The 25,914-nt window shown below is 40.1% G+C and overlaps 1 protein-coding gene across 1 annotated transcript in view; it reads right to left on the reverse strand.

The window, feature by feature from the left end:
- IL1RAPL2 (interleukin 1 receptor accessory protein like 2) overlaps window positions 1-25,914 on the reverse strand; it is a 361,256-nt gene that overhangs the window by 66,445 nt on the left and 268,897 nt on the right. The window lies entirely within an intron of this gene.

Raw genomic sequence — 25,914 nt, forward strand, 5'->3', positions numbered from 1 at the left:
AACATAAGCTGTCCCTGTAGTACCTGAGAGTGACACTGAAGAATTCTTCTACTCTGCACAGCTCCTGAATAGTGAAGATTCCCACCTTTGCCAGAAGGTCCTCACTAATTAACTCCTGGAACAACTGAATCAGATGACAAGAACCAGAACAATGGTGCTTTGTACTAATTTAACATTTCTTCCGCTCTCCTTCAAGCAGAACAGATCTAAACTTTCATTACAGAAGCCAAAGCTACAATTTATTTAACTAAAGCAAGATGAAGAGCACTCTACAGCACTCTAAATGGAGAGGCACTCCTTGCATATGAGGTACCACAGGCACCTGCAGACTCCCTCTCTCAAAGAAAACCTTTGCATTTAAGATTTTGGAAAGCAGAAGGCTATTTATCAAGAAAAAGAGTTTTCTAGTAAAGCTGTATTTAAAAAAAAAAAAAAAGGGGGGGGGGAAAGACGGGAGCCAAGTTTATTTTTATATAAATGGGTTTCCAAATAAGAGGTTATCCTGCAGTTCTTGAAATGAATTAATAGATTTTTTTAAGTGCTGAAGCTCTGGCCACCACTGTCATCACCCAGTCTAGGCTCTAGTTCTCATAATGGTAGGATTTGGAAACAGAAACCACACAATCATTAGGGAAGCTGAAACAAGAAAAGAGCTCATTCATCTTCTGGGGGCTAAGCCCCAAGCAGTGGGAGTTCCTCTTGTATCAGGGGAAGGTTACAGCCCTGAAAAGCTGCAGGTTTGGTTGTTTGTGTCAAAAAGAACTTTTGGTTCCATGAAGTTAACATGAGGCTGCAAGCCTTCTGCAGGAAGCTCCCCTCTTTGTGGGGGCAGAGATCTCAGTCCCCACCAGGACTTCATGATCACAGCCCACTGAAGGGTTGGTAGCAGTAGGTGAAATCCTTATGGTGTCTGAAAGCTCTGACTGGAGGTGACCATATTTTGTTATTGAGGCCTCAGATTAACTCTCCAGCTCCATTTGGCAAAGCACAAATCACAGACAGAAACAGAAAAAAAGCCCCAGATTTGATGTTTACTATGGGACACAAGCACGTGCTCCAGTGTTTAGCAATGGATTTCAGCACTGCCTTTGCTGGTCCAAGACCTAAAATTTCAAGTTTTTTCTGACTCTGCCATTACAGCAAAGAGCTAACAGCTTGTCTCTTGCATCCCACACACTGGCAGTCCTGCTGCAGTCCCTCCTGGTATCTGGGGGAGGGGGATTGGAAGAGAGGAGAGAGGGGAGATTTGTTTTGAAAATAGGTGATAATCAGAACTAGTATTCCAAGCTGGTTTTACTAGAAGAGATCAAAAGGATTTTACCTGAGCTGTTTCACTGGCACTAATTCCCAAACTGAGTGGGTAAAACAACAGATGTCCCCGCAGAGCTACAAAATGACCATCGCTTACTCTGCCCCCAAGCAATGATGGGATAATATTTTCCCTCTGAAGGAATACAGGTGGCAAATCAGCACTCAGATTATTAAAAAGGAGTTGGACTGAAGAAAGTGAGTTTCAGAAATTCCTGGAGTAGGCAGATAAATTTAGCAACTATAATTTAAACAGCCATTGATTGCAGCAGCAAGAGACTTAAACCCCCTGGTTACTGCCATTGGATTTTCCTCATCTTTTTCACTGCCCTTTAAAAGCTGAATTTTATGATGTGTGCAATGGCCAGGGCAATAGTGAGAAGTGGTTCAGTGACCTCAGATGGTCCATTGTGGCAGTGGCAGGAAGGTAGGGCAGATATTTCTCTGAGATTTTTTTAAATGTGTCCCTAAAGGAATATAATTTCTTTGGCTTCAGAAGTAGAAAAGGAAAACTATTTATTAGATTGACTGCTGCTGTTTCATCTATTTAATGTTGCTGGCATAATGTCTTTACCCGTTTTGTGACTTGATTTCTTATTTATGCTTGTAAATCTGTGCTTAATATTTTATATTATTATAGAAATAAGCTTCTTTTAAAATATTCTTTTTTAAATTTTATTTTTATTAGAATGTGCAAATCCTCCCTGGCATACTTTCCAAGTGAACACAGCAGCTCCCATTTTTCTTCTGAAATAATGGTTTTATTGTCTGTAGCCTTTTGCAAGGTCTTTGTTGTGTTTTGGTTTTTTTTTTCTTACAGCCTTGTCTTTTTTGGTTACTCATTATGTACCAACTCAAATTGCCTTTCTGGTCACTCAGGAAGATGAATTCAGCAATTACAGGATTTGTCACTCGTGGACTGAGGCACTTTTGAAACCCCTCTTTATTTATGTATCAGAATTACAAGGGCTCTGTCCTCTGCTAAGGCATCAGACCTGTGCAGCACCTGAATTCCCATTCCCAAATAATTCTGTTGCAGGGAAGGCACCACTGATGCCCAGCAAACTGCACCTCACCAGCCCTGCTCACTCAAACACTGCACATGATTCTTCACGATGCTCTGAAGCACACACAAAAGCACCAGAAGAACCCAACCTGACCCCACCAGAATCACTGGGTTAAACTGGGTTGACTTCTTCTCCAACAGAGGGAAGCAAATGGGGAAGGAGTAACTGCTTTGGCTACAAGGTGTGTTCTTGCAGCATGTAAACCGGGGAAGGGGTTTCTTTTAACTGCCCTTAGGATCAGATCAAGCCTGTCTCCAAGTCACCTCCTGCTTTTACCTATTACAAGAAGGGGTCAGTGCCTCATTTCCTAAGAACAGTGGGGTGTTAACAAATGAGTTCTTGAAAAGACCCAACGTCCAGACTTATTTTCCTTCTTTTCAAAAACTTCTGAATCAAACATGAGATTCTTCACTTTTCCCTGAAACTCTAGTAACAAGCTATATCCTTCAATCTCTGTCTCTGAGGAAAAGGTTTTTGTATATCATTAGCTCCTTTCTCCTTCTAGTGCTTTGAATAACAAACCGCAGTGAATGTCTACAGAAGAAATATCTGCACCTCCCCATGTCTCTTTCTTAGGACTATGTGTTTAGCAGCTTTCTTCCACCTACAGTTTTCTACTTCAGGATTTTTTATATTTCTGTCTCGGAGGAATTATTTCAGAGGAGCTGTTACTGATAGCAGGACAAATGATTAAAACAACTAAAACCTGAACCCATTACTTTTACATTCCCAGGAAAAATAGGAATCCATATTCACCTTTTGTAAAGTAAGAACTGAAAACTGACTTCCAAAAAGTAGAAAATACCTTAGAAAAAAAGAAATAGCCATGAAGGATGGTTTTTCCTCTTTAGTTTCCTCATTCATTTAACTACAGCACATCTCAATGCTTCTGAGATAAATTTTGTCAGCACCAAAACTCAAGCTCCCCGAATCCCTAATTTGCAATACAGTGACACACTACATGCACAAACTGGAATTAGGAAGTGTCACCAGCCAGCACAGCAGGAATTTATTTACATTACTGTAACGTGAACTTAAATTAAGTAACACTTGATTATGCACATCCCAGTACACAATATTAGTACGGTGCTATTAATAATACTTACAAAGGTTTGGACTAGCCTAATTCTAAGATTCATCATAACAAAACAGCACACTGAACAACTCCAGGGTACTTATGTTAAAGTATCTGAGTGAATTACTGCTTGGTTTTCCACTGATTTTTCCCACAGATGTCTAAATTACTAATGTATATTGCCAAAGGCCATGTGGCCAACACATCCCAACTCAGAGTAAAACACCCAGCACCCAGAACTCAGCTTTCTAACCCAGCAGCTGAAGGGGCCTGATTTGAAATCTGTGAGGAGCTGAGTTAAACATGTGCTAACAGCCTTTGCTGAACAGGGAAGGACTTTTCTGATTAAGTGACAAGAAGTCCCTCTGGATACATTAGAAGCAACATATAAAATGGGGTGGAAGTCAGGTCACACGTGCAGTCCCAGAGGAGAAGAAACAGTTTGAGAGCACAGGGGGCTTTATGGCATATTGATAAAATAACTTATATTTTCATATAGCAATGCATTCTCACCTGGGATTGCCTGTGTTCTTACCCCCAAAATCTGAACTGTGTCAGAAGAGTGACTCCTACTTGGTTGATCTTTTGTCTTGATTTGGGAAGCCTTGCAAAAATAGAAACTGCCTGTTGCCTTCTACTCTGATTCTCTACTAGATAATAAAGATGAAGGATGCTCCACTGCCTTCTCAAAGCTGTCCAGTTTTTGGGAGCCCGAGCTGAACTGAGTGATGGTGTCTTCCCCAATAAAAGTTTGTGACTGTTGTCAGTCTTTTGGGGTTACAGCTGGTGAGGTCCCCCCCAGCCAAAAGGCCAAAAGGCTATAATGGCAAATTCTTCTATTAGAGATCTTTTATTTATAAGTGCTTATATATAAGTAGTATAAGTAAGTATAAGCTACTCCATAACACTAAAGGAATTATGCCAGTCTGTGTAGATTTTATCTCCCCAGACAACTGCCACCACTAGAAAGAGAGACTCAGGAAAGATGACACTCATTCTTTTAAGCTGACAGCTGTAAAACAAGGTTCTTAAGACTGCAAAGAGAGAGACACCTCAAAGATGGGTACACACCCTAGTGATCAAGTGAGTTGCACATTTCTTTTTAATTCCCAGCTGTCTGTAGGCTTTTTCCTTCCCCAGCACTGCATCTGACAACAGACTGCTAGAGATTAGGTGCCACTCGCTTTTAAAGATGCAGAAAAACTATAAAGATCATGGTTCTTTTGATGTCTCACTCTCTGAGCTTGTAATTGAAAGCCATTCAGTAGGTTGCAAATGTCTAGACACTAATGATAGCTTAATAAAAGCTTCATTTTGTTGATATTTACCATAAAATTAATGTAAGGTTAAGCGTAAGAACCTGAAAGTAAGAAGTTTCAGATCCTCCATTAATGCACTTTACAAAATGCTTAAGTGCCCTCTACATACATCTGCCTTGACTCTGAAAGTCTACCTGGACTGTTTGCTGTATGTTCTCCATGACCTTGCCCTTTAAGTGGTGACAAGGAGGGCACAGATATCCCAAAGTGCCAGGCATCAGTCTGTGACTAAGATGAGAGTGGCAAAGCGAGGCATCTGATGAAGCATCCTCACAGCAAGGTGACAAGTAGCTGCCTTTCACTTCATCCTGAAACTTCAAAAGAGGAGGGAGCAGGGAGTCTGCAGACAAGCTGGGGAATGACAGTGTGGCAGGAAAACAGGGCACTTTGGGGACCTGGTGTGTGAAGGCTGAGTTGTGAGAAACGTAGAATCACAGACTGGGTTGGGTTGGAAAGGACCTTCAAAAATCATCTCATTCCAACCCCCCCAGCATGGGCAGAGACACCTCCCACTAGACCAGGTTGCTCTAAGCCCCATCAAATCTGGCCTTGAGGAGAGAAGGGGAATCCTCAACTGCCTTAGCCAAGATGTTCCAGCATCTCAGCACCCTCATAGTAAGGAATTTCTTTCCTAATATCTAATCTAAAACCCCCCTCTTCAAGTTTTAAATCATTGTCTCTTGACCTCATGCTACATGCTCATGCAAAAAAAAATCCTACCCCAGCTTTCTTGTAGGCTCCCTTCAGTTATTGGAAAGCCACTGTATGGTCACCTTGTAGCCTCCTCTGCTAAAGAAGGAAGATCAAGTCAGGACTGGAATTGCTGTTGAAGAGCAGGCAAAAAACTGCTCTGGAGAAGTAGAAAGGTATGAAGGAGGTACAGTCATGCGTGCTTGATCTTGCTACTGAGACACACATTTCTGAAAGCTTCAGTTGTGACATTTCTTTTGTTATCCAGAATCCTACAGATCTGATTTCGAGTGCCTTTGAATCTCCCCCAAATCCCCACTGCAGCAGTTCTCACTTAAGTGTGCCCCTGGGAACATACACTCTGCACGTCCTACAGAGGAACTGTGTGAGGCTTAGATGCTCAAAAAGCTACTGCAAAAGTGGATACAGCCCCAGGGGGGAGCAAAGAGGCAAAGAAGACCTAACCTGGACTTGTAAAAGCAAGGGGAGCTTTTTCCATCAACTCCCTAAAGAGCAGGCTCTGGAGGGGCAGAGGAAGGACAGAGAACTGTGAAATTGGCTTGATATTTTCCTGCTTGCACTATTTTCCTAATTGTACTGTTTCAACTTCTCTTTATTAGTCATCCTCCAATGACACATCCAAGTCTATTTTATTTTATGATTCTCTTGGGATGACCTAATCACATCAAAAATAGGGAGGTTGTTCATGTCTAATCGGATGGCTGTGTGATTAACTCATTCACAAGTATTTTAGAGGCAATTTTATAAATGCATGTAAAGGCCTTTGTCTCCAAACTTGAAAAGTCTATTTCAGTGTGTGTACACAGTCAGGCTGAGTCACCCCCTTTCTGCTGGTCATCAAAAAGACATCCTATTATAGGACACTGAACTCTTATCTATTTGCTGGTTACATTTATAGTTCAGAAAGACTCTGATTATTTATTTAATTTTGCTCATTGCACACATTTAGAGCCTGGGGACATACTAGTTAGGTGACACCAGTGTCAGGCCCGCCCAGAAACTATTTTTGAAGACCAGGCTTTTAAACACAAATTCCTCCTGTATGGAGGAGGCAGCACAGTAACATCAAGAACCAGGGAGGCCTTGTTCCAAAGGGTGGGAGCTCAGGCAGAACAGATGCAGAGCCCAGTTATGCTTTGTAGAAAAAAATTCATGCCTCTCCTATAAACTGGAGAGAGCAGCAGTTTCTCTGCCCTCATCCATGTGTATGTGTGAGGCTTTCAGGACACTGGAAACACTGAAATAGCTATTTGCACTGTGGTAGCACTTAGAGACCCCATCCCTATGTGGAACAGTTAAATATTAAGAATACTGCTTGAACACAGATATGTCTTTTAAAAAAAGGGGGAAAAAAGTAACGACTTATTCTCTAGAAGGAAAATGCAGGTTACTGTTCAACAACTTTACACTATTTTCCCCTGAGTTTATTTATAGAGTGGCTGAGACTGTGAGTGAATGGCTGCATTGATTCTCCATTCCAAAGGAAAGACTTATAAACAAGTAAGTTTGATAATGAACAGAATGAAAGTGTTTCCTGAGTCACTAGCTCTGAGCTAAGTAAAGCAAATCTAAAGCATAATTCCACCCCAGATTATGATTAATTTTGCCAAAAGAACAAAGACAAAACTTACAGACAATGAGTGAAAGTACTATAACAAAACTTGACACTTAGCAGACTTAATTAAAGTACAGATTTCCTAAATCCATTTTCCATGATTATTGTTATTATTCTTTAGAAGCTGATTAGGCAATAGCAGATGTCACCACTGTGCAAATCTAGATACACATTCACAAATATAATTAGAAGATTTCTTTGGTCCTACTAAAAGTTGTCTATGGAGGAGTGAAAAAGTTTTGCTCTTAGTACTTTTCAACATTTAAACCAAATCAAGTTACTATCAAAACTTGATAGTAACAAAATCCCTGTGGCTCTCTACCACAGGGATAGAAAAAAACCCCAAACATTAGGCACATTTCTGTGTGGGGGACTACAACATAGGTCTGTCTCCCTGTCCTGCAGTCCCAGAGCTGCTTTGGCTTGGCAGAGCAAAGGTGGGACCAGACCTCTTGCTCTGTTGAGTTGCTCTGCACAGGCACTTGTAGGGCACTCCTAGAGATGCCCAATTTTTAGGTTATCTGGGAGGAGATCCAACCTTGAAAGCACTACACTTTGGGCTTTCTGTTAACAGCCCACAAAAACCTGATGAGGAAAACTAGTTGACCCATTCTTTGCTCTCTGTACATACATTTCCTTGCCACTCACCCTCACACTATGCACGCCCAGTTGAACTCATGGTGTGCTACCAAGAGCATCTGCTACCCAGACTGTCAGGCAGCTCCCTCCTTGTACAAGGTGAGCTCAATTCATGCCCAGCAAGTGGTGCTACTGGAATCAGGTGGGACAATGCAGTGTTTCAAGAGAAGCAAGTGTGCCTAAATAAACAGGGCTTCAACCATTAACCCTTCAGAGATGCCAGGTCTCATTGAGGTCAAAAGAAAGTTCTCAAGATTTTAACAGGCTTTGAGTGAGTCACCAACAGGATCAGACTTTGTTAGCACTCCGCCTTAGCAGATATACACTGGGCTATGCAGTACTGATACTGTAATATATATTTCAGATGTATTTGCATTAGCAGCATATTTATTTTGCAAAAAAGGAACCTTTAACTTGTAAATCAGTAGAGAAGTCAAAGTATCTTCCTCTGTTTAATAAATGTAAATTTATTTAGCACTAGGGAATGCAGTTTATCCTATCAATCTGCATGTTTAACTAAAACCAGAGAACAACTTTAAGACCTTCCCCTACATTATGGAAATGCAAGAGACCTGGTGGAAGAAAACTGAAAACCAAGTCTCCTTACTTGTGGAGGAAAGGAAAGAACCCCAAAGTCTTAACAGGGTAACACAGAGACCAATATAACACAGTTTGAAGGGAAGGTGCTACTGTGTCACATGTAAACGTCTTAAAAGGGGATTTTCAAACAGTACCTGAGCAATCTCTCTGGTTTCCATTGAAAAATCAGGGATATTCATACTTCTTCAGCTATTGGACTTGCAATGAAAATCCCATCTCTCTCAGCCTGTGAGTTTCTCTGATAATAGTCTGTCTGATTATTTTTTTTTCACTCCACGAGTCCTGTCATTCCTTTCACTGTCATTAGTTGAAATCAGTTCCTGCTGAGGAGCACACTGTCACTGACTTCTGATACAGGAGCTGAATCAGCTCCTGGATGTCTACAGCTATCTTCCATTTAAATTCTTTTTAAATTCCATTTTTTTTTTTTTTTTTGCTGAGCTGCTTCATGCTGTTATTGTTATTCACTTCAACAATGGAGACAGGACTCTCTGTATCCATGCATAATAGGTTTGTTGTGATAATAAACAGTCTTTTCAAGACATCTCATCTTCATTCAAATGAAAAGTACCCACTTTAAAAAGACAAAACCCAAAGGTGATTATTAAGTGAACTGAAAACAACAAAAAGATGAGAAACAAATTGCTCACATGGGATTCAACTAATATTTAAAAGGTAAAAATGAAGGAGAGATTGATGCCATTTAAATTTTACTGGTTCTAAATAAAAGTCTTAGAATTTTAAATTAAATGATGCATTTATATGCAGGAAATATCTAACATTTATAACACAATGAAGGCATCAGATCTTGCCACTGCAATAAAAGAAGGTTTCAGATGCAAACCACTGCATGATTTTTAACTATTGTGGAACTGATTCCAGTTTAAAAGGCTGGAGGAAAGTTTAACTGCACAGCAAATATCATCCTGATGTTTACAGATAATTTTGACCCAGGATAATGACCAGTGTTTACTAGGAAGGGTAAATGGACCACTCTGCCCCGGGAGGTGTTTCTAAACAGCCATGGGGCTGTGACTCCCACGGCAGAGCAGGGCCAGGCTCACAACGCAGCTGTGAGCAGCAGCCACAAAATTAATGCTTTTGAAAACACAGATAATCCAGCTCAGGATTAACAACTAAATACACGGCTGCCTGCCCTCAATCCAGGTTTTAAACAATTTTTGGCTTTTGGCTCGTTTCCACTTTCAGGCTATTTTTAAGATGCTCTGTCTCTCCCTTTATGAAGAGAAGCCCGTTTCCTCATCATGAACATTTTCTTTATGTGGCCACTGGGGACACTGCATACTTTCTTAGTGCTACAGAAACATTCTAGAGACCAGTGGGAGATGGCAGATTCACTTTGGCAAAGGGAACAACCTCAAGCTTGTCCTTAACTGGGAACGTCAGGGTCTTTTTAAGAGGTATCTTGATTTGGGTCCAGACAGCAGAACCACTGGTGAGACCTAGCACTAGATGTTTTCTATACTCTTCCCAGACGGTAAGATGAAATACTTTTCTACAGACAGAGTAAAAGCAAACTTTAAATCTGTTCTCTCCTACAGGTGACCTGAGTAACAGAGCTGTCTGTGCCCCAGACCACAGCTGGTCTCTCCAGCCAGATAAATCAGAGAGGTTGGATCCAGCTGTGTTCATGCAGGCAAGCTCCGAGTAAAGACTGCAAACATAATGCCTGTGAGAGGTTCATCTACACTGTGAAGGCTTGTAAACTGGTCAAATTGAACAGAATTCTTAGGGCATGCCAAATGGTTCATTCCTGAAATCCATGTTAATGGTTCCTCTCCAAATTAGCAAGTTTCTGTTTACAAGACCCTAGTTAAATAGAATATCATTCTGCTTTGCTCCCAGTTATATCTGAGTTTCTTGTATTGAAAGTAATTGTTTCTCTGGAGCACAGTCCCCCAGAATGGAAAATTTGAGTTCAAAAGTTACATTTCACCTAAATTAAATGAGACAAACGAAGACAGATTTTTATAGTGGAGAGTGTCCAGCACTCTTAGTAAGATGACAGTAGAAGCAGTAGTTATAAAGTAGAAAGTATTCTACCAATTTTTAGCACCATTTGGTGTAGGTGAAGTCCTAAAAAATGTCCATCAAATACACCATGGTCAGCCAGAACTAGTAACAAAGTGTAAGATTTTCTATTGTTCATTCACATCTGAAAGAAAACAGTCCAGGACTTATTCCAGCTCAGGGGCAGGGTGGTGGGAGGATATTCATCATTGTCAGGTCATGCTGGACAGTCCTTGTTCTGTCAAATGAGCCAGGATACACTCTTGTTCCCAAGGCTGAGGCCTGAGTAAATGAGCCATGTTCCATCGAGCTCGTTGTGCTGCCCTCAGAGATCACAAACTCTGAAGTTTAACAAATTCCAAGAAATGAGTTTGTCCTGGTTTGCAAATGCCAAGTGTGGACTTGAAATCAGACAGCTATCAATGTATGATTTGCATTCTTTGCTATCAGAGCAACTATGTTGATAACATCAGTTTTACACCAACTGCCCACATCACATTTGCAGTTACCAGAAAAAAAACTCCAAACCAAACCCAAATCATAGAATGCAGGGGACAACTATGTAGTGATTGTCATTTCCATTAACAAAATTTGAACCTGGAGCATAGGAGTCAAATAGAACTGTTTTTTAGCACACACAAAGAAACATCTCTGAGGTGGGGCACCAATGTTTTGGGTCTTACCTGACAAAACAAGCTATATCCTATTTGCAGTTTTCAGATAAAGTTTCAGATATAACATTGTATTCATGTAAACATGAACGGAGCTACTGTTCTGTGAGTAGAAATTAATGCTCTAGATCAGGCAGCCTCAGTATTTTTTAAGTGTCTCTGCCTTAAACTTTCAAGGTTAAACTTCAGCTACAGCATTCCCAAGGATGATAAATGCAGGGATGTTGCAATCTATGGAAACACAGTGACTCTGTGGCATGGAGCTGTTTCAAAATGGGATTTCCAAATGCTCTTAAGCTTTAAAAGTTCTCTCTGAATAAGGTATCCCACCATTTTCTGTAGAAGTCCTGGAATTACGCATAAAGTACAAGAGATGCAGAATAGGAACTACTGCTCCATTGAAAGCAGAATTACTGATTTCAGTGGACCTTGAGTTACATCAGCTTTCCAAAAAATCTACCCAGAGGCTCAATTTATCTACAGGATTCAGTCCTCTGGCATATTTTCCAACAGCTACCATACAGATCTCTGGGGTTTTTTTGATTAAGCTCACATCACATACTTACTGGTTGGATAATTATTGGTTCATCTATAAGCAGTGATTAGATTTGTAAATCTAACTTGCAGCTTCTAAATCACCAGGGTAAATAATTTGGAAAGCAAGTAGCCTGTTAGTGCTGTAAACCACAGAGCTGACTGGCACATCCTAAAAGCATTTTGAATAACACTAATTCTTTGAAAGCAGTCATTCCTACAAGAAGCTATCACTTGGCACTATGTTAAACCCTCTTGCTTTGCCTTGGGCTGTTGGCTGACTAAACGATCATTAATTCTTTGGAAATAACAAATACCTCTGAGATTACCACTTTAATGTTGAAGAGAATCTATTTTGGTTCAAGGAATTCAGAGAAATATGATGCTAGTTTTCAGTAGTGTATTAATATTTCTAATTATCTTGAATTTATTTTAATGTGTTGGATGTAGCCAGGCTGTAAAAAAAAAAATAAATTAGAAATCAGCAACATATATGGTGTGTTGCAATGTGCTTAATCAAGCATCTGCTTTGGGTAAGGCAGCCTCTAAACTCAAGTCATAATTTCTCCCAGCTGCCACAGATCCAGTGCCCCAGAGCTCACCCACACACACACTGAAAAGTTCCCATAAATTTTCACAAACGTGTTCTTAAGTTGGGATGTTGAATTCTAGGTCCTTGGTGTGCTAGCTAAAACCATTAGTTGAAAACTAAAGTCAAAATCTGCCCATATTTCAAGGTCACAAGAAGTGCAGAAGCAGGAGGATCCCTCCTAGGAAGAAGGCAGAGGTTTCCCCTGAGGAAGATGGTTCATAAAGGCTAATGGTGGTTCTGTGCTCCTGATGCTGACTCTTAGCTACACACACACACACACACACACACATACAGAGAAGAGTTTTTGTGGTTTCAATAACCAGACCTTAAACTTCTTGAGTGTAGGATGCTACTTTAACTTGTAGGCTTTGTGCCAGAGGGATGGCATGGCAGAGTGCACAGGAAAAAAAAACCTGTCAGCCCTTCATTACAAGGAAGGTCAGTATTTAGCCTATTTCAATTTGAATATAGTGCTCAAATACCTAAACCAGAAATCCCTAGCTTTCTCAACTAATGGTATTGATGACTTGCATATATTTCACATTAATATAATACTTAAAGACACTGTGATGTGTCAAACTTGCGAGGATTTTGTACCTTGTTAAAATGAGATCAAAGCAACATATCAGTAGCTTGCCTTTGTCTTCTCTCATTAAAGACAAAACTTTGTTATGTGTCACATCAGCTCGCTGGAACATGGATGTCAGGAGCTAATGACTGATCCAGCTGATTACTTGAAAGTCATTCAGCATTCAGTCTCCTGTGTTCCTTCAGGCTAATAAAATATGGCAGCTAAGACACAGGCATAATTATCCTATGAGCTGGCTCCACTTCTAAATTCACACATTCTTCTTATGCCTTTTCCAAGAAGTCTTTGTCAGACATTGCAGATGACTCAAAGACAGACAGCATCATGAGAAAGCTACCATCCGCTCCCCCAAGGAACTTCATCCTCTGCTGAAACAAAGTCAGAGATCTGTGCCCTGGTACCCAGCAGGAATCTCAGCTCTGCCACATGACCCCTGGCAGCAGGGACACAGCAGGAGCAGTTACATCCTCATCCCAATGACATGCTTTGAATATGGGTTCAAAGGTTTACTCATCTTCTGATAGGCATCAAAAATAGGTCTGAGTGAAGAAAACCATCACATGGAGAGGCTGAGAAGACTGAGTTTCTTCAGCCTTGAGGAGAGAAGGATTAAGGGAGACCTTATTACAGTGTTCCAGTACCTAAAGGACAGCTACAGAAGATGGAGACTCCCTATTTAGGAGTCCCATGGACTAGACAAGGGGCAATGGGCACAAGTTGCTCCTGGGGAGATTCCATTTGAATGCAACAGGAAAATTTTTCACTCTGAGGACAGTCAGACATTGGAATGGTCTCCCAGGAGAAGTGGTCAATTCCTCCACTTTGGAAAGCTTTAAGACTCAGCTTGATGGGGTACTGGGACATGTCATATACACAATAATATTAAAGGGTTGGACCAGATGATCCTTGAGGTCTCTTCCAACCTGACATTCTATGACCTTATGATCTTTTGCTACCTGGAACAGCTGCTGAGCTGCAGGTGTTCTGTAACTGACTGAAACTGGAGCTTGTGCTTTTGGAATGGCCTTATCTCACTGACATTGATACTGTCAATGCTACTCTGTGATATTAAAATTTAGCATTGAAAATAAAAAAAAATAAAAAAAAAAGATCACAGCCATGAAGCATGAAGGACACCCTAGAGTTTGCAAAGGACTATTAGAAATCCAACACTTCCATGAAACCTGCAGCTAATTTCTATGACAGTATAACAACTATTTTTACCAATGTCATAAACTATTCAAAACAACATGGATTACCACCAAATCCCTTTTAAAACACTGCTCTCTGATGTGCCAGATCTCCAAGGAGACACACATACCATATTATCTACCACTTTCATGCAAAACACTGGAATACAGATGCCAGGGAAGAGAACAGGAACTATGCAATTAACAGTCCCTGAGAAGTAAATGAGAGAATAAAGTTAAATGAGGGGTGGCAGCTGGGCATGCTCAAAGTTTCCACTTAGTTGTGAAGAATGAGCTTTTTATTTATAGGACAAAATTATGACTCATGTTGCAATAACCTGAGGGTTGACCTTAGTCTCACTGATGTCAAAGGGGATGTCTTGCTTCAGGAGCTGGACTCATGTGCTAAAGCAGAGGTGCCCAGTGAGAAACACTTGGTATCTGAGTGGGCAAGACACTTGGCATGCACCAAATATTGCCAACAAATTCTTCCATACAGCCATGGATGCTGCACCCATTTACCCCTTGATCCTCCCTGCAGCTTTTGGTACATGAACAGTGAACCTGCCTGAAGCTTTTGGTACATACACTGATTTTCTAAGCATAATACCATGGGATTCTGCCAGAGTAATGTAACAGAATCTGGTTTACTGCATGGCAAAGCAGAGAAGTACACTGTTAAAAAAGGAATGATGCAAACTAGGGTGTCACCAGTTAACTAACATGCAAGATTTGCCCTAAAAATTTTGTTTATGACCAAATCCACTAAACAGAAGCAAAATTCCATGTATCCAAAACCACCTTTCCCATATTGTCCAGAAAAATAAGAGAAATATATTTCCTCTAAATTATGATAGTACAAGAGATATCTCAGTTTCATGATCTGTCGGGGTGTAATATACATGACAAATGATATTGTGTCTGTTTGCAAAGGCTTAGAAAAGAGTTAGTGGCTAAGATTACACAGAGGGATTCTAACTTCTGCCTTTATGGAGCATAACAGGGTTAGGCACCGTGGCATCTCAGCCAGTCAGAACTCTGACAGCCACACAGTGGATGAAAAGACATCAGACTGAGAGATTTTCAGATACAATCAAATTAGGACAACTGAAACAAAAGGAAGAAAAAAAAAATAATCAACAAACACCTGCAGAAAAGCTGCGTAACAATATTCTAAATTGCATGGAACAGATGTGATGAGATTTGATTTTTAAAGTGTTTGGAAAGATTTCTACATTTAAAAACAATGAAAGTCATGAGGCAGCCTATAATAATTTCTCTTAAGCATTGAGGCTACCTGCTGCAAGGGTGACAAGTCACTAGTCCAGAAGAAGTACATTTCTATTTTCCAACCACAACCTGCAGCAAAGCCTTATTTTAAAGGACAATTATTTCTCTCATGCTGGTACAGTATTAAACTCAATAAATGAGTTATGTAATGGGGGACTGAAAAAACCAGAAGTTTGTATTTAGAAACAATTTATTTAGTACACACATTTTAAGGAGTAATAGTCCAGTTATCTAAATCCATGTCTCATTAAACATTTAAAGACTTTCAAGAAAATATAGCCAATGTCACTTTCTTTCACCAAGAGCTGTTCAAAGCATACTCAGAAGAAGGGAGCAAAGAGCAATGATGGTTACAAATCCCTCTCCTTTCTTTGGTGTCATAAATCATTTGCCAGTAGTTTTCCAAGGGTTTCTTTGGAGTCATACATTTACTTTTAAAACCTTCTCTTTACAGCTGAGAGTTGTGTCCCTGCCCAGCTCTGATTCTTTCAGGGGATGGGAAAGGGAACAGAAGGATTTGTGGAGCTGATTGTGGCAGAAGCTTCCCCCTGAGGTACATGGATGGGTGACACCTTTTGATTTCAAATGCAATGACAACCTCTGGTGAATGCCCAAGTCTGGGCTAGGAGTGTCCAGCACTGAAGGTCAAAAATGAGCAGATCAGATTTTGGAAGGTCTCCTCTTCCTTTTCCTTGTGCTCTCTCCTAAGCTATCAGCTGCTCTGGAATTCTGTCTTCCTAAAAAAACCCTACCCATACAGCAATACCCAAGAAAATCTCCTTTAAAAATGTCACAGCTCAAAGCAGAATGGGAACCAGACACCCCCCCATGAACCTCTTTTCCCTAAACCATCACATTTACAAAGGAAATTTAAGAATTCTTGTCCAGAAAAGCTCATGCAGAGCAGCAGCTCCTTTCTATCTTTTTCCCAACAGAACTGAGATGGGGGTGAGCTGTCTGCAGGATTTTTCATTTCATAGAACATTAATATCACTGGAGAATAACCATGCACTCCTATTGTGTTACCCCTGTCCCTTATCTGAGTTGAAGTTAAGTAAAAGCATTTTTGCACTTTCTGCTTTTAAAGATCATGCAAGCTGGCTGGGGGAAAGCACGGAGGGGAACTTTCCGATTACTTCTGAGTGAGGATTACACAGATGAGACCATAAATAATTTCAGAGCTATTGAAATGACCTGACAGGACAGTAAGATTTATTTCATAGTTTATCTGAACACTTTTGTGAGTGAGACGATGGAATGAAGCTTGAGTGTTCAATTTAATCCCTTCCTCCCTTTTTTATTGAGTCAGGAGATGTTTAAAGAAATTTATGTAGCTGTTTGAAAGTCAGAATTTTTAATAAGTGACACAGAAAAAGAGATTACAGTGAGGAAAAGACGCAGATAACAATACTGTATGCTAGAAAAAAAATTGCTTTACAGTGAATTTTCCTATGAGGGTGGAAGAAGAGAAGTTATTTTCTTCTGATTTATCCCTGCAGTTTCCTTAACCACTACCTGCATTTGACTAAAGGAGAGTAAAAAAGGAATTATAAAAATTAAAGGCCAGGTGGGGAACCTCACTGTGGAAATGCAGTGTATGGATGCAGAACTTTCCAGGGGCACAGTGTAACTACAGGAATATCCTGAAACAGTGTTCAGCTAGAGTCAGGCTGTTATGTTGACTCACTATCTGGCCAAAAGCAGGATTCTGTTGTTCAGCTGTCTGTATAGATAAATGGACAATGGACTAAAATGTTGTTTACCATAGTACCAGCTTTATGCTTGACTTCTCCAGGGTCAATATTTCACCTTTAACACCGAATTCTCAGGCTAAATCAAGGTGAAGATAACAGCTGAGAGAGTCTGTTGAATTCTTGTGTAAAATGTTTTCAGGGTTGTGGGCACATCCAGTTAGAAAGACACTCCTCACTCTGAATTTATGACTTTTTTTTCTCCAGTTGAGATGAAGTGGTTAAAAAGCAAAGTTCATGGCATCTCCCTCATTCACTTCAGATTTCCTGTTGATAGCTACTTAAAAATAAATCTGAGATTTAAAGAACTGGAGAATAATTTAGATTTAAAACTCATGTAACTGTAGTTTTAAATACTTACTTGCAAGCAAAATATCATTTATATGCAGAAATCTGTTTCCAAGTTTCTGCATGAAGCATAAACAGCAATAACTCATCTCTAAAGGACAGCTGAAATAAGCACTTCTTTGAATTCTTTCAATATTGTGCATAAGGGATTGGTGAAGAGAATCAAGTGCCTTATGCTGCCTGGTTGTATGTATCAGATGGGTAACAATAAAATAGAAAACAATAATTCAGAACCCTTTTAGGACCATATGCTCAACTTCCCAGACAATAATCAAAGATAATTATGATACTACATGATTCAGGGCTAAGAACCAGAGAGATAATCCATGCTCATTAGGAAGAGACTTAGAGAACCCAACCATACAGACACTTCACTTGCTGCCCTCCTTGTGGTGCAGATCTGTGCTTTCCTGAAGCTGCACATGGATGTATGGACTCATCCCTTCCCATACACCCAACACAGATGAACTGGAAGTCACACAGACCTGCCAGTAAGTACCTAACAGAAGAGCCAGGGTCTGCTGTGAGGTTCCAAGTAATCCTGCCAAGTTTCAAGTAGTGAAAGCAGAGATGACAGTGTTTGATTGTAATCCTAGAAAATTATTCAGGCTTTAATAAAACATATACATATGAGAAAATGGGTAGGAGAAGTGGTGCATCCTATTTATGTACCTCATTTTCAGGACAGCTCCTGTGGGGCTGGATACTAAGTGGAGACATTTCATAATTCTCCCACTTTTTGGAATTTATTTTTTTTAAGATCCTTTCTTTTACACCAGGAGCTTTCCACTTTGTTTTTTTTCTCACTGACAGGTGGTGTCTGTTTCTGTAACTTTTTCTTCTCCTTTCTTTCTGCCTTTTCTTTTTTTAATCCCAGACAGTTTTTTCCTTCCTTCCTTCCTTCCAACTCCAGCCCCACTTCTTTCTGTACTCCTTTATACCTCTCACATCCCCTCCTGGTGCAACATCATTCTCATGTCACTACCTCTCACAGGCCATTCATCTCAGAATAAGTAAATTATACCAAAAAGACCCAGTGCAGAAACTTTGTTGGAGTCCCTGGAAAAGGACAATACTGCAGCCCAATCTTTGCCAAAACTTTTAAAACACCATCATGACTTTGAGACATTTAGATGCTTCAGTAGTAGCATTATGAATTCTTCATGGGAATCCAAGCCTACTCATGCTTTAAGTAGCACATGGAAACATTAGCAACTATTATGGGTAAACAGGGAATGGAGCTAAGAGAAGCAAAGAGAACTACAGTTAGGAAGGTCCACAAGGAACATAAGGCTGACAGACATTGTTTTTATGGTTGAAGCTGCAGGTTATATTTAAATGAAATCCCTTTCAAGACTGTTAATCATTTGATTGTACATATTAAGCTTTAATTCCTCATCACTGGTTCTTCCTTTTTCAGGCTGGGAGAATTCCATTAAATCATGCAATTCATGGCCAACACAGCAACGGATGTAGGATGTCCTGGGTCTGCATAACAGAATAATTGCTCTAATTTATCCTTAATAATGAAAACTTGGTCATGATGAATTAGCCCTTTTGTCTGAATACCCAATGACAGCAAACTGAAGGCAAAGGGACAAGTTGTTTGAATAAGGTAAAGCCTCTGCTGAAGTTTGCAGCTCCAACAGATGGGAGTTCTGGGAAGGGGTATAAGGCTGGTTGGAAAAGCAGCAACTTGCCTTGGGCAAAATTTACTTGGAGCCAATAAAACTGGGTCATTAACATCTCTGGATAAAATACCAGGTTCAGGTCTAATGATTATCTGGTCAGTTTGCTAAACCTTTGAAAATTTGGCTTGCGGGGTGGGGAACAGGGGAGAAATGAGAGGAAAGCACGTTTCCTCCAGAGACAGAAAAGACTGCTAACACTATTTTATGGTAAAAAAAGCCACAGTCTAAGATGCAACAAGTAAAAGTCAAGGAACTAAAAGCAGGAAGAGCCAGTAAAAATCTATGAGCATCTGTTTTCATTTTACCAGGGTATCTCAGCAGCTGAAGTTGCAGATGATGGTAAACCCATTGGGTTCAATAAGCACATCCATTCCCAGTACAGCTATTTATGAACTCATCGTTCAGGTAATACAGACCTAAGTTGAGATTTACTAAACAGGATAAGGTTTTATAGGGTCCTAAAAACCCCACAAGATTTATGTATCACTTTTTTCTTTTCTAAGAGGCAGAATAACCCCATGCACTTCCATTTCCTTGGGAGTAGCTCAAAAAAAGATGTTCTTTTTAGACTCGTTTCCTCTTAAAATACAGAATGGAGGGGAAAAAAGCAGGCTATTCTGAACACTAGAAACAGCTAATGTTCACAGTCTATTTTCCTACCCCACATTAAAATGATTCAAAATTGAATTTGCTTGCAGAAAATCAGACCTAACTGCATTACAACAACTTCTGGAATCAAAACCCTCTTTGCAGGCATTTAAGCATATGTAACTAGAGCTTAGCTCTATTTATAGAGAAATAAAACCAGAAATAGAGCCAGGACATAAAAAGTAAGTATAATCTGATATTTGTTTTGTGTAAACTCAGACCATGAAAGAGGTTTATTAAAACTATATGTTACCCCAGAACCTTCAGATACAAGCACAGACAATCAATGCTAACAAGAAACAATCTTGGAATATAAGATACCTTTCTATTGGCATAACCATATAGCAGCAAGTGCACTGACACAACTATTGCAGGTAAGAAAACCTCACAGTTATTAAATCACACCTTTGCCATGCAGATGCTTCTCACAGATTCCAGCTATTATAAGTTAGCTTGCAGCAACCAAACGTGGAAGTCTAGGAAATTTTTTTGGGCAAGAGTCCTGTGGTACACGGGCCCTGTTCCTATATCCTTGTGGAATTATACAGTCACTTTTCTTCTAGGGTCTAAACATATTGGGGTATGACAGGTTGGTAGAAACAGGACATTTTAGCTTCATTCAGTCTATTTTTCACTTTGCCTACATACTAAGGCCCAGATCCTGCTGACTTTGAGAGGACTATGGATGCTCAAAACATTTTGAAAATCAAGCCTCTAACGTAACTACAGGCTTGAGAGCTTTAACACTGGGCAGTTTCTTTTGTGACATCAGAGGCAGAAGGGCCACTGATCTCTCATTACACAGGCTACAGAATGAGTCCATCCTGCAGCAAACCCCAATTCTTGACTTAGGAATCAATGCTGGTGGAAAGCCAGAGGCTGATGAGTTGCTGTACTGCTTTTTTACCTTCCCTGGTAAAAGCATGTGCTGTAAGTACACTCATGTGCTGTCAACATAGTGGCCAGATCCTCTTATATACTTCAGCTTAATAGATCAAAGAGCTTCCCATCACCAAATTTCAATTCCCTCTATATGTAATTCCCAGACTATGAACTGTGCTGAGCACAGCAGACAGAGGTCCTAAACCTTTCCCCCTTCTTAAGGATTCAGCTTACCTACAGTGCAAACAGCCAAGCCTGGAAACTGCATTGCTGTAAGGATCCCAGCAAGATGCCAGATACAGAAACAACCTTTCTCCAGTCCTATGAGTGCACTCCCTAGGGACTGGATCAGCCCTTCTGGTCACAGCAACATTTCCAGAGTGCTTCCCAAGCAGATTCCCATATCCCTTTATGACTTGTCCTCCTATGGGCATGATTAGGTTAGCTATACAGAAATGCCTGTTGGTTGGTACATCCATGTCACTGTGTACTGTCTCCAATTCAGTGGTAACTCTGGAGCAAAAGTCTTCACTCCTGGAATTTTAGGCTTTTACTAAGTGTTCTCTAGCTTGTCTCAATTCTTAGACTCAGTTTTCATGCCTTGCATACTAATTTACCACATAATTTTTGTCAACACTGAACGTGGCTCCTTTAAAGCCAACATCAGTCATCTTCATTTTGTCACAGGCAACACAACCAAAACTTTTCAACAAAATTCATCCAAAAAAGAATTTCTCAACACAACAAAGCACTCCAGTGCTATTAACTGATTGAATGACTACAGTTTCTGAAGAGCAGGGATTAGGGGGTCTGTCTTCTGTCTTTCTTGCATCCCCCACCCCTGGCAATCTAAATTATCTTGGCAACGCAGACAGAATAAGCACAAAATACTACTGAACACCTCTGTGGAGGTGAGATCCACAGAGAAGGGGGACAGCAGCTACTGAAAGAGAACTGGAGATTGCTGACACCATCCAAATGTTGTGTGACAGTCAGAGCAGTCACCACTATGGAGGCTTCTCATAAATTAAGCTCTCCAGGCAGTGGGAGTAGAGACATGGGTATGGCAGCAGAGACTCTGACATGAGATAAAATGTGACCACCTCAATGTTGTGATAGCATCTGTGGTGGCAAATAAAGCTGATATCATGCACTATTGCTCATATTTAGGTTTTTTCCACTCATTTTTATACATAGCATGGGGAAACAAGGTTGCCAGATCATAGGTTTACTTAAAAGCAGCTGGGTTTCAGCACCTTTTTCACCAAGGACAAAGCTGACATCTTGCACTTTCATGGCTACAGCACCAATCGATTGGCATCCATCAGAAGCTGCTTCTGGATTCTCAGAAGTAGCAAATGCCACTTCTGACAGATGACTACTCTTCATCTGCTCTTAAGTAGGTTACAAACATGGATTTTAACACTACCACCATGAACATCATTCCCACCAGATTTCTCTTCTATCGACAAGACTGAATTTCAGTCCACAAATGTGTCATTGTTTTTATTACCCACATTCCTTGCACGGGTGTGTAAACATTAAAAAAAAAAAATTCTTCACATCCCCCTGCTGGCATAAAAAAAAGGTTTCTATTTACTAATGAAGAAATGCTCTAGAAATGCTGCAAGAAGTTCCCATGCTCACAGAACCAAAAAGGCCAAGGCCACCAAGTTTTAGGGACCATTTTTAAAACCAAACTCACACAAGGAATCACAAGAGGGGCTGTGGAGTTCAAACACCCTCACAGCACTGAAAGGCTGGGGAATTTACCAGGAAAACATCTTAAAGAAATACTTGCAACTCAGGCCTGAATCTCTGGGCATCAGCCAATGCTTTATTAAAGTGCACGTCTCTATTCTCATTTAAAACACAACAGGAAAACAGAAATACTTGAGGCTTTATGCATCATACCAGCTTTATCTTCTCAAGGTTAAATGTACCCAGACTGGGTGATACCCTGAACAAGAATGAACAAACCTCAAGGAAAAAAATAAAAGAAAAATCACTGAGTTTTTGATATTTTCTTTTTGTGAACATCTGAGAGAAGCAGTCATTCATATTCTGAAATGGAAAAGGCAACTGGAACAGGTGGTCTATTACTAGATTCATTAAACAAGAGATTTATGCATTACATATCCATCTTGAAGCAATTAGGCTGATCATTTTTTTCCTCTTTTATGGCTTCATTGAAAACTTCTGGCAATAAAGCAATTTAAAAGTAACTATCCAGGCATTTATCTATGATATCAAAGACAACCAGCCTTCCTTTTATCAGAGAAAAGCCTTTTCACTTTCCATCCTTAGAATGTACAAATTTAGAGGGAACATTCACTGCTAAGACAGTGACATAATGCTGCCATTGTCCATAGTCTGAATGGTGAATGATGGGGTATGGAGTTGCTAAATCATTGTTTGCTTTCTATTTTGGAAAATGATTCTTTTAAATTTGACTTTAATCTCATGAGAAGAGCAAGCAGAGAAATGAAGTTGCTGTAAAATTAATCTTGAATTAACCTCCCTGCTACACAGGCTGGGTTTCTACAGACACTGCCCTCATAGCAGGCACAAAATATGCAAAGAATAATTATTTTCAAAAGTCAGGTTGATGTGACATATGGGGTCAATCAGACACTAAAATAGAAATGGATGACTCCAGCAAGAAGATGCAGGTGCCACAAAGCTCTTTTTTAGAGTTGCTTCTAGTGAATGGTGGGCACCAGTCTGTGACACCAGCAAACAGACCTCACAGCCCCCTCTGCCCAAGGAAGAGGTGACAGAAAAGAGATTTGTGGAGTGCAGTTCTTAATCTCCCTCCACCCAAAAAAACAAACAAAAAAACCCCCAAATCCAAAACATAACAAACAAAAAAACCCCAACAAAACAAACAAACAAAAAAACCCTTACGTTTTTATACTATTTCCTAAACTTAACCATTGAACTGTTTAAAGCTAGTTCAGTCTGTCAGTAATTTAGGTAATCCAGTGCCTGCTGTGGCTGCAGGATTGCACCTGACTGTACCAGAAGTGACTCTCTGGAAGTCACCAGCTGCATCCTCTGTAGCAATAACTTCATGAACATTACAAAAGATAAAGGGAGATCCCTGGGCACACAATGACTGCAGTGATTCAGATGCTTGGTCAGGGCAGAGCAGGCCCCCAGGGTGTCATATGGCTTTGCAAATCCTCATCTTTTTCCTCTGCAAGATCTACAACTCAGTGACTTCTCTTCTTTGAAAGTGGCAGGCAAAGAAGAAAAAAAAAACAATCTTCAGAGAGACTGAGACAAACTTGTTTGAGCATTTTCTGTTTCTAGGAGCTTACTTCCCCTGTACCTCTTGTAGTGTGACAAAAAAAAATGCTCTGTAAGGCAGAGAAAAGCAAGCCAGAAACAAAATGAGGTGAACACTGGAACATGTTACCCAAAAAGTGTTAAAAGTCCCATCCCTGGAAACATTTGAGGTCAGGTTGGAAGGGGCTGTGAGCAACTTTATCTAGTTGGATTAGATGTTGGGAATGAAGAGGCCCCTTTCAGCTCTAACTCTTCTAGGATTCAATGATTTTTGGATGCTACAGGTGATTACATCTCTCTAATCACACACACTGACACAAGCTAGCAGCAAAGATCAGAAATGTACTTAAGCAGCAGACAAATTAAAGCCATTTGATTATGGTTTTTAAATTAACTGCAATTAAATGGTCTACATAAAATAGAATTTTACCACAAATCTGTTCCCTTTTGCATGGATAGTGCTAGGTGGGATGGCCTGGAATGTCAAAAATCCATTAACATGGGCACTACAAGATATATTGTGGGAAATGGAGAAGCTGGGCAGTATTTTTCCAAAGTGCAGTTCTAATGATGCACTTACAGGTAGAGTGCAATCTGCAGTGGCAAGAAATAGAAGGAAAAAAAAAAATCCCTCGAGTCTTATATGTCTGTCAGTCTTGTGATTTGCAGACATATAATTAATTTCTTCTGAAAGCTGATAATTCTGTGCATCCAAAAAAGCAGCACACACAACACAGCCACACGATATTTTATAGGATTAAGCATGCTACTAAACCCAGTAATTACAAACTGTGATAGCAAAGCACACATTGCAGGTGGAGTTCTTGGTCTTGTTACACTCTACATTAGATAAGTTCCAGAAGTTCTGGAAGTACTGCAGCACATTGTGAATGATGGATAACATGAAAAATCTCTGCTCAGTGCACAGCAAGTAACCAACTCCCTTCTGTGCTGCATCACTTGCTTTCAAGGTACTTAATATGCAACTTTGGTGAGAGACGCTGAGAAAATCCCAGTGAGCCCAGATGCCTCAAAAATAAAAATCAAACATCACAGCTTTGTCCCAGGGCTTCGGTTGCTTTTATTTAATTTTATTTTTGTCTCCCTCTGTCCAGTGACCTCCCTTGTCACAGTGCATTGCCACTCAGAACATAAACATCTACCTCTGCCAGTCACCTGCTTACAGAAGAGATACAAAGGTCTGGGTGCTTCATCTCTCACTAAACAGAGGACAGTTTACTCTGAGTACTTCTTTTTGAAACTATAAAATGAATAAGTGGTGAATAATCAGCTACATCACACTTTCTAATCAGGGACCACAGAGCCACATTGTTTCCCTAGCACTTTGGGTAGGTCAGTTTCTGTAAGATGTAAATCCAATCACAAGCAGTCTGGATTGGCTTCCACTGATCTAATTTGCCATCAAACACAATCTAAGATTTGGGAACTGTATCTTGTTAAGCAGCAGCATAGGTTGCCTTAAAAAAAAATGACAGCAAGTTTTAAGTCACAGTTTCACTTTTGCTGGCTTGGAGATTTGCTTCTCCCCAGCTACATTAGTGTGCTGCTTCAGCTCACTGGACTGAGTAGGTGGTCAGCTACTTTACTGCTCTTGAAAGGTTAAAATTGCAGAAAACCTTCCTATTTTATTGCTTTGCCTCTTCAGTCCCCCACTCCTGCCTGCCTGTTTGTAGCAATTTATTACTTGTAATAACTGCATAGCAGACAGTATATTACTTATTACATGGGGGGGGCAGAGGTCAGACGAAGTTGCTTTATTCTTGCCCAAGTATAATGATCTCCAATTCTAACCTCATTAGGAATATTTAATAAGCAATAAAACAGTTTAATAGCTGAATCTACTTTCACTGTATCTCTATAGTTAGTAGTAGGGCATGGAAGGAAGAAAACCAGGTAAGTTCTGTCACCACTGTTTCTCCCACTACGTTGTTCCCTTCAAAGGAAAAGACAGGATATTATTTAGATTACCCTGTGTATATAATTTTATTTACTCCTTTGTGGGCACCGTAAGGCTGTACACACAGCAATATCCCTTCATACACAGAGTTTAT

Source organism: Calypte anna, chromosome 4, assembly GCF_003957555.1.
Source record: "Calypte anna isolate BGI_N300 chromosome 4, bCalAnn1_v1.p, whole genome shotgun sequence".
NCBI lineage: Eukaryota > Metazoa > Chordata > Aves > Apodiformes > Trochilidae > Calypte > Calypte anna.